This window comes from Monodon monoceros, unplaced genomic scaffold (assembly GCF_005190385.1).
Source record: "Monodon monoceros isolate NGI ecotype Baffin Bay Population unplaced genomic scaffold, NGI_Narwhal_1 Super_Scaffold_18, whole genome shotgun sequence".
NCBI lineage: Eukaryota > Metazoa > Chordata > Mammalia > Artiodactyla > Monodontidae > Monodon > Monodon monoceros.
The window spans coordinates 36093342-36107250 of record NW_021703774.1 but is presented as its reverse complement, the minus strand read 5'-3'; the positions used below and the strand labels follow the sequence as shown (position 1 = coordinate 36107250).

Genomic DNA, 13909 nt, shown 5'->3' with positions numbered 1-13909 from the left:
AGACAGGGATTGCAAGGTACTTTACACACAGTAATAAGCTCCACAATCTTTCTTTGATGCTGCTCCCCAGCTTTAGGAAGGGTTCATGCATCAGAAAACAGGAGTGATGGACGGAAAGGGACTGGCCCAGACAACCTCCCCAGCTGGCAGTGGTGGAGAAATGAGAACTCAGGCATCTGGACTGCAGTACTGACGATCAGGAAAATCATCATACTTCTAAACTGCAAATGTACTTCTAAAAATAAAAATTAAAAAAATTGCAGTGAGACCAAGATCGTGATTTGTTCTGTAGGAAAGGAAAAAAACAAAACAAAACAAAACAAAGAAAAAACTTTTCCTCTACCTTTCTAGGTTTTCTGACTAGGGCCCTGAAACTAGACTGACAAAAGACAGCTTAACAAGATAAAAATAAAGAGGGGTTTATTAACACTTGCAGCACGCATACATGTGGCAGAAAATTAGTGATGAGTAACTCAAAGGAGTGGTTAGCACTTGGGGCTTAATAGCATCTTAACAAAGAGCAATCAATTAATGAAGAAGTGACAAAACAAAGGAAACAGTTTTAGGCTTTTAGGGGTGGAAAGGAAAGCAGATGGTGGAAACTAATGGAAGATAAGTGTTGCTTTAGGAAGGTTTGTTACATGGCTGGCTCTGGTGCCTTCTCTGGGCTGTTAAGAGTCTAAAGTTGTCTCCAGTGATTAAGAATCATCCTGTCCTTCCTAGTAGAGAGTTTGTCCTGTGTCTTTTTTTTCTCAATGGCTTTCATCTCAAAATAATCCTTAAACCATAGTGGCATATTTTGGGGTGCCACGCTTTTAACTCTTTCAGTTCTTCAGCAATCTAGTTGACCAAAGGGCATGTGAACACAACGACTTAGAGTGAAAATTATTTCTGTTATTAAACACACATGGTATTCCTTCACAGTGATTCTTATGTTCATGAAAGAAATATGTTCCCAACAATGCAATGTTGCCAAAATCTTGTTTAACAAATTACAAAAGTGGTTTTATAGGATGAAAATAATACCGTTGAATGCCAACTAAATCTGTGTCCAACAGTAATAACTGCAGCTAATTCAGTGCCTATTATGGGGCAGGTACTGCTCTGAGACCTTTATATGCATTAAATAAGCTTAGCACTCCCAACAAATAACATAGATATTGATCCCATTTTCCAGACAGGTAATTGAAGCTCAGAGAGTGCAAGTAAGTTTTCCAAGTTCACACAGACTGTAAACGGTAGAGCTGGGATTCTAATTTAGGTAGTTTCGCCCCAGAATTCATGCTGAGTGTTTTCTAACATAACAGTGAGCATGAAAAATGCATCCAGGGATACATAAGGTGGGAGAGGGAAGTGGGTTCAGATGGAGTTCAGATGGGAAAGCAGAGGAGGGATCTTTCTTAATCTTAGACACAAAGTGGCTCCAGTTCTTGGAAGAAATCTTTGCTGGACCTTCAAATTCCCTTATCTCCAACAGAAAAGAGCCAGTGTCTTGAAATACTTAAGAGGATAGGTGCTAAGTGGGACTGAATTCCTGGTCTGCCACTTTCTAGTTGTGTAAACTTGACTTCTTTGTGCCTCCATCCCATCTTTAAAATGCAGGTAACAGTCACTGCCTCAAAAGATTATGGTGAAGGTTGAGATGATGCATGTAACCTGCTAGAACAGTGCTTAATACTCACTAAGTTTTAGCCAATATGATTCATAATTATTTCACAAAGACCCCTAGAGTAGGTTCATCTACCAGTCAATATGTCTTCTTTTTTGTTCCCCAAAATTAGAGAAGAACCTTGGAGTGATGGTGGGGCATGACAATACGGCTTTTAGGGCTTCATTTCTTCTTGGTGACTTGAAATGGGCTTAATCAAATTTACCTTCATATCAAATCTTAAATACTCTTCCTGCCAGCTTACTTAGAGGTTAACTCCTATAATAAGGAACTGAGCCTTTTATCATACAACTGGAGAATATATTGAAGAGGCAAACTCCTGTGATTGAAAGGCATCCACTGTCTCATGAGTGCTGGTGAGCAAAAACAAACCACTTTCTTCTCTTATAGAGTTTTTTGTCTAATGGCTGACAGACTAATACATGATGATCACACAAGGGCAAAGTTACAACTGTGATGAATATTACAAGATAACATTACAGAAGTTGGGGGAAATGCTGTTCCTGGCAAAAAAAAAAAAAAAAAAAGCAGCATATGCAGAATGATGGGAGGGAATGTAGCAAATCAGTGAAACATGCCCAGTGTGGTTGAATGCAGGCTGAAAGGGAGGGAGAGAATTTGGAAAAGATGAGACACTCTAGATATAGGTTGAGGCCAGTCCACAAAGATTTCAAGTCTTTTCTTGTGAGCAAGGGTTGAAGTAAGGATAGCACATAAGATTTTCTTTTTAAGAAATCATTCTGCCTCTTTTAATCCAGTATCCATAACATCAATTAACATCATTAACTGGCTTTCAAATAGCCAGTTAAAAAAGTGATATTCTTCCAGTGCCTGAAGTTCTTTCCCAACTTCCTTTGTTTATTTACTCATTCTTTCATTAGCTATTATTGAGCACCTACTCTGTATGAGAATATTTTATTAGAGGACTTATGAAGTTGATTAGATATACACTGTCAAGTGGGGAAGTCAGGTTAGAAAGATAAATTATGATAAAGTGTGATAAGAGCTAAGAGAGGGACCACCGATAGAAGATGGGATAACTGAAAGGTACTAAGTCCTGCCTTGGAAGAGGGAAAGCTTCATGGGAAGTAATAGCTGGGTTGGTCCTTGAACAATTAATGTGAATTTATCAGGAAGAAAAAAGTGGGATATATTTATTGAGGAAAATGCAGAAAAAAAATACAAAAAAGACATCAAATCACACATAATTCTTCAATTTAGATCCTAGGAAGTTTATTGAAAATATCAATTAAAATTTTTAAAAGAGTGTCCTTTAAGTATGGAAAGTCCTCAACTCACCAGTGCATTGTATTTCAATAGTTTGTAAAGAAGTTTGGAAAATTCAAAGCATACCCGCATACTTTCCCACAGGAACAACATTATCACAGGAGTCCAAATTCCCAGGCCAACCTGTAGTATTTGGTTTAAATATATACATATTATATTATATAGAATATAAATATAAATTTATATAATTTATATTTACATGTAAATTTCATATAATTTACAGGTTATGGTATTAATTATCTTGCTGTGTAACAAATTACCCCATTTGTTACAAAGCATTTATTGTTTCACAGTTTTTGTAGGTCAGGAATCTGTGCACAGCTTAGCTCAAAGTTTTTTGTAAGTTTGCAATCAAGGTGTCAGCTGGGCTACAGTCTCACCCATGGGCTTGACTGGGGAGGGATTTGCTTCCAAGCTCATTCACATGGTTGTTGGCAAGATTCAGTTCTTCATAGGTTGTTGCACTGAGGGCCTCAGTTTCCTGATGGCTGTTGGCTGGAGGCCTCCCTCAGTCCCGTGCCATGTGGACCTCTCCACTGGGTATCTCACAACTTGGCAGCTGGTTTCATCAGAGTGAGCAAGTGAGAAGAGCCATAGAGAGGGTACAGGCAACATGGAATCTAAAAAGTGACATTTCATCAATTTTTCTATGTTATAGATATATATTTTTTAGAAGGAAGGCTATGTTCAGTCCACATACAGGGGAGGGAATTACCTAAGGGCATGAATGTTAGAAACAACCTTCTCTCTCTCTCTATCCCTCTCCTTCTTTCTAGATGTCTATCTATGTACATTTACATATCTCTCTATCTCTCTCTCTAGATATTTATCTATATAAATAGTATAGATATGGTGTCTGTTTCCAGTAGAATAATTTTTTTAATGAATGGTTTTTGCCAAAACCCATTGTCCAAAGTAGACACAGGTATTGCTACAGTGATGGGGCAGGAGAAGTGGAGGTAAAGACCTGGCCTGTAAGGATCTGAAGATACAATCTAAAAATTCCTAAACATTTGAACTACTAGCGCTCCCCTGAAAATAAGAGGGGAATAAGGGGTCTTACTAAGAAACAAAGACAGCGTCCATTCAGTGTTTGTTGGAACTCAGAGTTCATCCAAGTTACAACTTTGAGAAAGGTACCGTTAATTTTGGCATTGTCTTGGTGGACATTTATTTTTTTCCAGTTCCTACTGCTTTGATTCTAGACAAGACCTGTGTTCATGCTGCTTTATCTCAGCCTCAGCTATATGCTTGACATTTTGAAGCTTGAAACTCCAGATTTACTTCACTTTTCCAGTTCAATGCTACCCTCCCCAATTTTCAACCCACCCTTCAAATATCACTCCATTGTTTGAGCACAAGAGAATCACTGGTATAGGATGGGGCAGAGCACCTTACTAATCAAAGTTACATTAAGAGAGGGATGACGGATTGTATGCCATTCTATGTGTTTTATAAATGGATGTCTAATTTATGGAAATCTGTTAGTGCAACTAATGGAAGTAAGGTTTTTCAGGTTGTTGAGATAAATTTTTGGTAGATTTAGGACTAAATGTGAAGTTTGTAAGAGGATCATTTTCTTTAAGTTGTTATTATTGGCACTTAACTTCTGAATCTGGAGATTATCTAAGACATTGTGCTTTAACCCAATTTCCACCCTTCAAATTTCCAGGAGAGTGATATCAGGGATTTCAGCTATTATATCAAGAAGAACAAACAACGGCTACCTCCTAATCCCCAATTCCCACCCCTTGGAATGTCTTATGTGAGAAAATAGACTCTAGTGCTTCCTTCCTTCTACTAGGAATGAGCCACAGGTCAAGGTATTGGGAAAGGTGATTTTGAAGCTTTTACTGGGCAGTTTCCAGGGGATAGATGGCTGGGTAACTTGAAAAAATACACACTCATGGGGCCTTTTCCTTATGTCCCCAAAGACAAGGGGGTAAACTTTAGAAGCGGAAAATAAATTGTGTAGAAGTGGTGGTGACTGGGGGGTACTTGTGTGTCAGGGCGGTTCAAGGGACAAATAACACTATTCTGCTTTAATGTAATTTAAAACACAATCCCACTTAGGCCAGGGTCTCCGTAAATTATGTTGTATTTAGGGAAATAATATCCAGGTAGAGAGAACTAACATTCCCTTTTCATAGAGTTCATCTAGATTTCGGAATTGTATTATGATGAATGACCTGGGCCTAAGGCGGTAATGAAATGGATCCTTGCATCAGATCAATTCCTGTGGTGCTGATCCTTGAAGAATCATGAGGGATTTATATTGTAGATAATTGAAGGAGGCTTTTTTGAAAGTAAGGCAGACTTGAGGAGAAGAGAAACAAGCCTATAAACGGGGTGGGAACAAATGTAGAACTTTTATTAAATGCTTCTGAGCTTTTCCCTTGGATATGAAAACAGATTTTTTTTCTTTCTCTCTCTTACACTGCAACTCACTTTAGTTACTCCCCACCTCAAATTGTTTCTCAAGTTGGATACAGTACCATGGTCTTATTTACAGCATTATGGGGAATAGAGAGAAACACACAGAAGTGATCTTCCCCACATCCAACTTTCTGTTGAGAGCTGTGTGGGGCAGGAACATCATTTTGAGAGATACCGTAGCAGGGAAGTAAGTCAGAGCGATGCTCAGTAGAACTAAGTGAGGAGGGAGGGACAGGTGGTATAGAAAAACACCTGTCAGATGGACCACTCGAGAGCAGCTCTACTTTTACTTGTTGTATCAGTCAGACTTTGGCCAGAAAAGCAGAGCCAGCAGAACATACATACAAGAAGAATCACTGCTTCTGGTCTAGCGGATAGAGCTAGGAAATAAATGTATGAAAGCTAACTAATGCATGCATGCATCTATGTTTACCTACCTAGCTAGCTAATCTACCTAAAAAAAAAAAAAAAAAAAAAAAAATGCATGAGTTGGGGAATTCCCTGGTGGTCCAGTGGTTGGGACTCCTCGCTTCCACTTCAGGGGCTGTGAGTTCCATCCTGGTCGGGGAACTAAGATCCCACATGCCACGTGGTGTGGCCAAAAAAAAAAAAGAAAAAAAAAAAGAAATGGGATTGTTAGTTCATACAGTACACAATTATCCTTCCCCAATGCTGTGCTATTTAAAAAAGAAAAAATAATGCATGAATTTATATGGATAGCTTTGACTCCAATCCAGGACCACAGGGTTCATTTTAGCTTTTCCCCTTTCCTTATTTGTAACTTCCTTCTTGACAATGAGAAACCTAGCTCTAATTAGATAAAATATATTTACTTATTTTTTCAACTCAGTATATTAATATTTCCTGTATTAACCCATGCCCCTCTGAGAAACAAATTACCCATTAGAGTATAATGTTTCTGAATAGTTCTTTTGTCTTTAAGTATCCAGTGAAAATGTTACTTTCCTAAGTTACTTAGGTCATCTACTTTCTTCTCCCTTCCCCTTAGTGAGGTCATGTGATTCATTTGAAATAATTTAAATTCATCCTTCAATCTGTCATGACCTGGAATCCATCGTCCCTTCCCAACAATTTGACAGTTTAGAAAAACAAAGAAGAAAACTAATATGGTAAAAGTCTTTCTTTTTGGTGAAGAGCTGTATGGGTTTTGACAAATGTATAGATCCATGTATCCACCACCATATTTGCATACAGAATACCATTGACTCCCAAATTTCCTTGTATTGCTTTTCAACAGACAACTGCTCCTCCCACCATATAACCTCTGGAAACCACTGTTCTGTTTTCCTCCCTTAAGGTTTTCCTATTCCCATATAAATGGAATCATATAACATGTAACATTTTGAGTTTAGCTTTTTTCACTTAGCAAAATGCTTTTAAGATTCATCCATGTTGCTTGTGAACCACAAGTCTGTTCCTACTCATTGCTGTAGAGTGTTCTATTGCACAAATATGCCACTGCTTGTTTATCCATTTGCTGGTTGATGGGCATCTGGATTGTTTCCAATATTTGGTGAATTTGAATAAAGCTGCTACAAATTTTCATATACATGTTTTTGCAGGTACATAAGTTTTCATTTCTTTTGGGTGGCTTGAAATATCTTTAACTTTATAAGAATTGCCAAACTGTTTTCCAAAGAGGCTGTAATATTTTGCATTCCCACCAACGATGTAATAAGTTCCAGTTGCTTGGCATCCTTCTAGGTACTTGGTGCTGCCATTAAAAAAAAATAATAACCATCTTAGTAGGAGTGTAGTGGTGTCTCATGGTAATTTTAACTTGCATTTCTCTGTGCTAATGACATTGAACATCTTTTTGTAGGCTTATTTGCCACCCTCGTCCCTTGTTTGGTGACGTGTCTGTTCAGATCTTTTATCCATTTTTAAAATTGGTTTGCTTAATTTCTTTGTTTAGTTTTGAGAGTTCTTTATATATTCTGGTTAGAAATTATTCACCAGAAATGTAATTTGCAAATATTTTCTCTAAGCTATGGCTGTCTTTTGTAAAGCAAATATTTTCATTTTGATGAAGTACAATTTATCAAGTTTTTAAATTTATAGATCATGCTTTTGGTGACATAACTAAAATTCTTTGTTCACACATGATTTCTCCTAAATGTTTTATATCTATAATCTATTTAGAGTTAATGTTTGAAGTATGGTTCAGATTCCTTCTTTCTTTTTCTGGGACTGGGACATATAGACATCCAAGTGTTCCAGCACTATTTGTTGAAGGCACTATACTTTCTCCATTGAATTGTATTTGCACCTTTACCAAAGTCAGTTGACTGTTTTTATTCATGTGGATCTAATTCTTGTCTCTTTTTATCTGTTCTATTGATTTATGTGTTTATCCTTTTACCAATACCACATTGTCTTGATTACAACTTTAGAGTATATCTTGTGATAGAGGAACGTGAGTCCTTTGGCTTTGTTCTTCTCTTTTAAAATTGTTTTGGCTATATTAGTTCCTTTGTCTTTCCCTATAAATTTTAGAATCGCCTTGTTAATATTTACAAAAGAACCTACTGGGATTTTATTTGGGGTTTTCAATTGAACTGGGGATAATTGACAGCAATACTGAGTCTTAAAGCCATTAACATGGTGTGACCCTAAATTTATTTAGGATTTCTTTAATATTTTTCACCAGTGTTTTGCAGATTTTAGCATACAGGTCCTACACATAAATTTTTAGACTCATTTCTAAGTTTTTTTGGATGTTATGATAAATAGCATTATTTTTAAAATTTTGAATTCCAGTTGTCAATTTTCTATCTTGTGACTTTGCTAACCCCTTTCATTAGTTCGAGAAGGATTTCTGTAGACTTCTTTGGGGATTTTCTACATAGACAGTCATGCCATTTTTTAAATACAGCTTTTGTTTTTTGGGATTTTTTTTGGCCACACCATGAGGCATGTGGGATCTTAGTTCCCCAGCCAGGGAAGCTTCTACTTCCCAGCAGTGGGAGCACTGAGTCTTAACCACTGGACCCCTAGGGAAGTCCCTTAAATACAATTTTATTTCTTCCTTTTTTGATGTGCAAGCCTTTTATATCTTTTCCTTGCTTTATTGCACTAGTTAGGACTTTCAGTATGATGTTGAGAGAGAGAACAGCCTTACTTTGTGTTTTATAATAGGGTGAAACAATTCAGTCTTTCATCATTTAGTGTAATACAGCTGTAGCTTGCTGGATATTCCATGTATACTTTGTCAGGTTAGGAAAGTTCTCATTTATTTCTAGTTTGCTGATAGTTTTTTTTTTTTTTAGCATAAATAGAGATTGAATTTTGTCAAATGATTTTTCTGCATCTATTGAGGATCATATATTTTTTCTTCTTTTCAATTTCATTGCTTTCTGGTATAATTTTTATTACTTAATTTACTCTTGATTTGGGTTTAGTTTGCCCTTTTTTTTTTTTTTAGTTTCTTAAGGTAAAAGCTTAGATTGTTGATTTGAGATCGTTCTTCTTTTTGTTTAAGCATTTTATGCTATATGTTACATTTTAACTATTTTATGTTATAGCCATTTTATGCTATACATTTCCATATAATCATTTTTTTAGTTACATCCCACACATTTTGTGCTGTTGTATGTTCACTTTCTTTTACCTCAAAATATTTTTAAAATTTCTTTGAGATTTTCTTTTCCACCCATGGGTTATTTAGGATTGTGTTGTTTATTTACCAAATATTTGGAGATTTTCTAAATAGCTTTCTGTTATTTATATCTGGTTTAATTCTTTTATGGTTTGAGAACATCTTTGTATGACTTTCTATTCATTTCAATTTATTGAGGTGTATTTTGTGAGTCATATGGTCTATCTTGGTGAATGTTTCATGTGTACTTGAAAAAGAAAGTGTATTTTGCTGTTGTTGGATGGAGTGTTTCATAAATGCCAATTAAGTCTATTTGGTTGATAATGTTCAGGGCTCCTGTATTCTAACTAGTTTTCTCTCTACGTGTTTTTTCTATCAGTTATTGAAAGAGGAGTGATAAAATCTTCAGCAATTTTGGATCTATCTATATTTCCTTTCATTCTATTTGTTTTTGCTTCATGTATTTTGAAACTCTGATGTTATGGGCATAAATGTTTAGGATTGCTATTTTTTCTTGGGAAAATTGATTCGTTTATTATCAAGTAATATCTCTCTTTAGCCCTGACATCTATTTTGTTTGATATTAAAATAGCTATTTCAGACTTTCTTTTTGGTTAGTGTTTGCATGATATATCTTCTCTTTTACTTTTAACTTATATGTATAGTTATACTACACTTATATTTATATTTAAAGTTAGTTTCTTGAGGAAAGCATATAGTTGGTGCTTGCCTTTTGATCTAATCTAACAGTCATTTTTAACTGGTGCATTCAGACATTCATATTTAATGCAATTATTGATATGGTTGGATTAAAATCTACCATCTTGCCAGCTGTTTTCCATTTCTTCCATCTGTTCTTTATTTCTTTTTTCTTTATCTGCCTTCTCTTGGGTTAATTGAGCATTATTATGATTCAATTTTGTTTCCTAAGTTGACATTATTTATACCACTTTTAAAGTGTTTTTAGTGGTTGCCTTAGGGTTTACAATATACAACTTTAATTGCATAAAACTTTTTGGTAGAAAGTAGCCTACAACTAAAAAATATATATAAAACCACTGAGCTTCATTATAGGTGGTATAATTCATATTTTTTGAATGTTTATCATGTGCCAGTTATTATTCTAAACCCTTGCATGTATTAACTAATTTATTCCTCTTAACAACATTAAAAAAGTATAACCAACTGTTATCCCATTTCACAGATAAAAAAATTGAAGCACAAAAGGTTAAGTCATTTTCCCATGGTTACAAGCACAGTTGGTCTCCCAAGCTTATGCTTAAAAGCATTATGTTATATTTCTATGGGCTAGACTAGGACACTGCAACTTAAATTTTGAGACCAAAACCAACAACTTACAAAATATCTTTTGAGAGTATTTCCCCCAAATACACAAAAGGAAGTTGACTTTTAGAGGTAGTGGGGGTTGAGGAGAAGAAATTGATGCTTAGCTTATATTTCTATGTGCTGAATTTTATAAATCAAGTATGTTTAAGTTATTGGAATCATAAAATGATTGCAATTTTTATGATTGCTTTTTTTTTTTGCAGTATGCGGGCCTCTCACTGTTGTGGCCTCTTCCATTGTGGAGCACAGGCTCTGGACGCACAGGCTCGGCCGCCATGGCTCACGGGCCCAGCTGCTCTGCCGCATGTGGGATCTTCCCGGACTGGGGCACGAACCCGTGTCCCCTGCATCGGCAGGCGGACTCTCAACCACTGTGCCACCAGGGAAGCCCTATGGTTGCATTTTTAATCACTTAATTTTAAAACTGAGAGCTTACTCGGATATCATCTAATGTTCTTATTGTTTTGATAGGGGCAATGAAGCCCCAAGAAATTACATTTCTTATCTAAAATCATAGAGCTAATAATTTGTGACAGAGTCAGAACTTGAACCCATTTTCAAACCTCTGCCCCAGAAATTTACCATATCCCTCCTCTGTGCTCCTATACTATTTATGCTTACTTCTAATCATTGAACATGTTACAATATAGTCTACTTGTTCTTTTATATATTTGCATCCTCTACCAGTATTTAAATTGTTTGAATGGTCATTTTTGTTTGACTAAGTATCCTGAGCAACTGTCATACAGCATGACACATTGTAAACACATTTTTTTTTTAAAGTTTGTTGAATGAAAAGTCCTATTTTGGTTGCAGTCAAGAACTCTGCTCTTAGCATCATTTGATATGCCATGAAAGACAAGGAGCCATCACTAGTTTTCCAGCCTCCAGAAGGGTGTTACTCAGTCTCAGGATGAGACTTTGAATTTCTCTTTCACAGAAATTAGAACTATTTCAGGAAAAGCAGAAGCATATCAGAATTTTGTTGCACTCACTCCTGAATAATCTATAGTTCTTTTCTTCTATAAGATGCAAACCAGGATGACACTTATACCTTGATTATAAGCAAAGACTCCCAGAGGACCAACATGGCATGTGAGGCCCTTCACAGTGTTGCTCCTATCTACCCCGTAGCCAAATCTCCAGCCACACAACCCTTAATTACTTCTTGTTCCTAGAATGCTCCCTACTGGTTTATTTTTTTAATTTTATTGAGGAATAATTGACTAATATAATTGTATATATTTATAGTGTACAATGTGATGATTTAACATATGCATGTATTATAGAATAATTACCAAGAGCAAGATAATTAGCACATCCATCACTTCATACAGTGAAAAAATCAGAAATTTTTTTTCAGATTTCAAGTATAAGTGATACTATACAGTATTCTTCTTTTTCTGTCTGGCTTATTTCACACAACATAATGCACTCCAGGTTCATCCATGTTATCACAAATGATAGGATTTCCTTTTATATGGGTGAATTTTATGTCTATATCTATACATTTTCTTCTAGGAGTTTTATGGTTTCAGGTCTTACCTTTAAGTCTTTAATCCATTTTGGGTTAATTTTTGTGAGTGGTATAATATACGGGGGTATAGTTTCACTCTTTTGCATGTGAGTATAGAGTTTTCCTAACACCATTTATTTTTATATAATTTTTTTTTTGGCTTTGAACCTTTAATGAGAAAAATATGTATATGATATCGAGCTCAAGAACACTTTGTATTTCATGTGTCACTGGGCCAAGGGTTGGGGATACAGAGAACAGAACTAAGTAACAGGATATATGTAAACAAAGATACACAAGGTCACAGAATGAAACTGGTGCTTGGCACTGTTTTAAGTCTAGGCTATCTCATCACTCAGCAGCATTTTGGGGATCCCACGGCTGATGGGGAATAGAAATCCAGACTCTGGGCATTGCAGGGTGCCCTCCAACACATCCACCTCTAGCAGCACATGGTGCATATTTCTCAGAAAATTCTCCTTATGTTCATGTCCTTGAATTGGCTTTTTGGGCACCTTGAACAGATGCAAGGTGTCTGAAGCCTCCAGAAGCACCACCCATTCCACTTTAGGTATCATTCCCGCCACAAAGTCGGGGTTGGACTCCACAGGGTCAATGCAGACTTCAGTGGTCTGGAGGCACGGGGCGAAGCCACAGGCCCCCATTCCCTGCACAGGCAAACTCAGCAGGCTGTGGGTGAGCAGCTTCATGTCAACTCAACGCCTCCTAACACCATTGATTGAACAGACTATTCTTTCCCCATGGTGGGCTCTTGGCACTCTTGTCAAAAGTTAGTTGACCACACATGTGTGGTTTTATTTCTGAGATGCCTATTCTGTTCCATTGGTCTATGTGTCTGCTTTTATGCCAGGACCATACTGTTTTGATTAATATAGGTTTATTATAACAGTTTGAAATCAGGAATTGTGATGTCCTTCCGCTTTGTTTTTCTTTCTCAAGATTGCTTTGCCTATTTGGGTCTTTTGTGATTCCATACAAAATTTAGGATAGATTTTTCTATTTCTGTGTATATTACCATTGGGATCTTGTTAGGGATTGCACTGAATCTGCAGATTGCTTTGGATGGTATTAACATTTTCACTATATTAATTCTTCCAATCTAAGAACACAGGCTATCTTTCCATTTGCTTGTATTTTCTTCAATTTCTTTCATCAATGTCTTATAGTTTCAGTGTACAGCTCTTTCACCTCACTGATTAATTTATTCCTATGTATTTTATTTTTGATACTATCGTAAATGAGATGGTTTTCTTAATTTCTCTTTCAGCTACTTCATCGCTAGTGTATAGAAATGCAACTGATTTTTGTATGTTGATTTTGTACCCTGCAACTTTACTGAATTCATTTATTAGTTCTGACATGTTTTTGGTGGCACCTTTAAGGCTTTCTATATATAAGATTACATCACCTGCAAACAATTTTGCTTTTTTCTTTTTGATTTAGATGATTTTTTTATTTCTTTTTCTTGCCTAACTGCTATGGCTAGGACTTCCAGACTTTTTTGAATAGAAGTAGCAAGAATGTGCTTCTTTGTCTTGCTCTTGATTTTAGAGAAAAATCTTTTAACTTTTCACCATTGAGTATGATGTTAGTTGTGGACTTTTCACATTTGGGTTTTATTATGTTGAGATTATATATTCCTTCTATACTTAATTTGTTGAGAGTTTTTTTTTTTTAAATCATGAAAGGCTGTTGAATTTTGTCAAATTCTTTTTTGCTGTATCTATTAATATGGTCATGTGATTTTTATCCTTCATTCTGTTGATGTGTTATATCACATTTATTGATTTGTAATTTTTTTGGTTTTTAGTGGCAAGTGATTCTTTTTATTATTTCTAAGGGATCTTGGTTTTATTGGCAATAGAAGATAATTAATTGGCACCTCTTTTTTTTAAATTAGAGTATAGTTGCTTTACAATATTGTCTTAGTTTATACTGTACAGCAAAGTGAATCAGCTATATGTATACATATATCCCCTATTTTTTGGATTCCCTTCTCATTTAGGTCACCACA

The 13909-nt window shown here is 35.8% G+C and overlaps 1 pseudogene; it reads right to left on the bottom strand.

The window, feature by feature from the left end:
- Positions 1-12212: 12212 nt before the first annotated feature.
- Positions 12213-12584, bottom strand: LOC114897832 (annotated as a pseudogene).
- Between the last annotated feature and the right edge of the window lie 1325 nt (positions 12585-13909).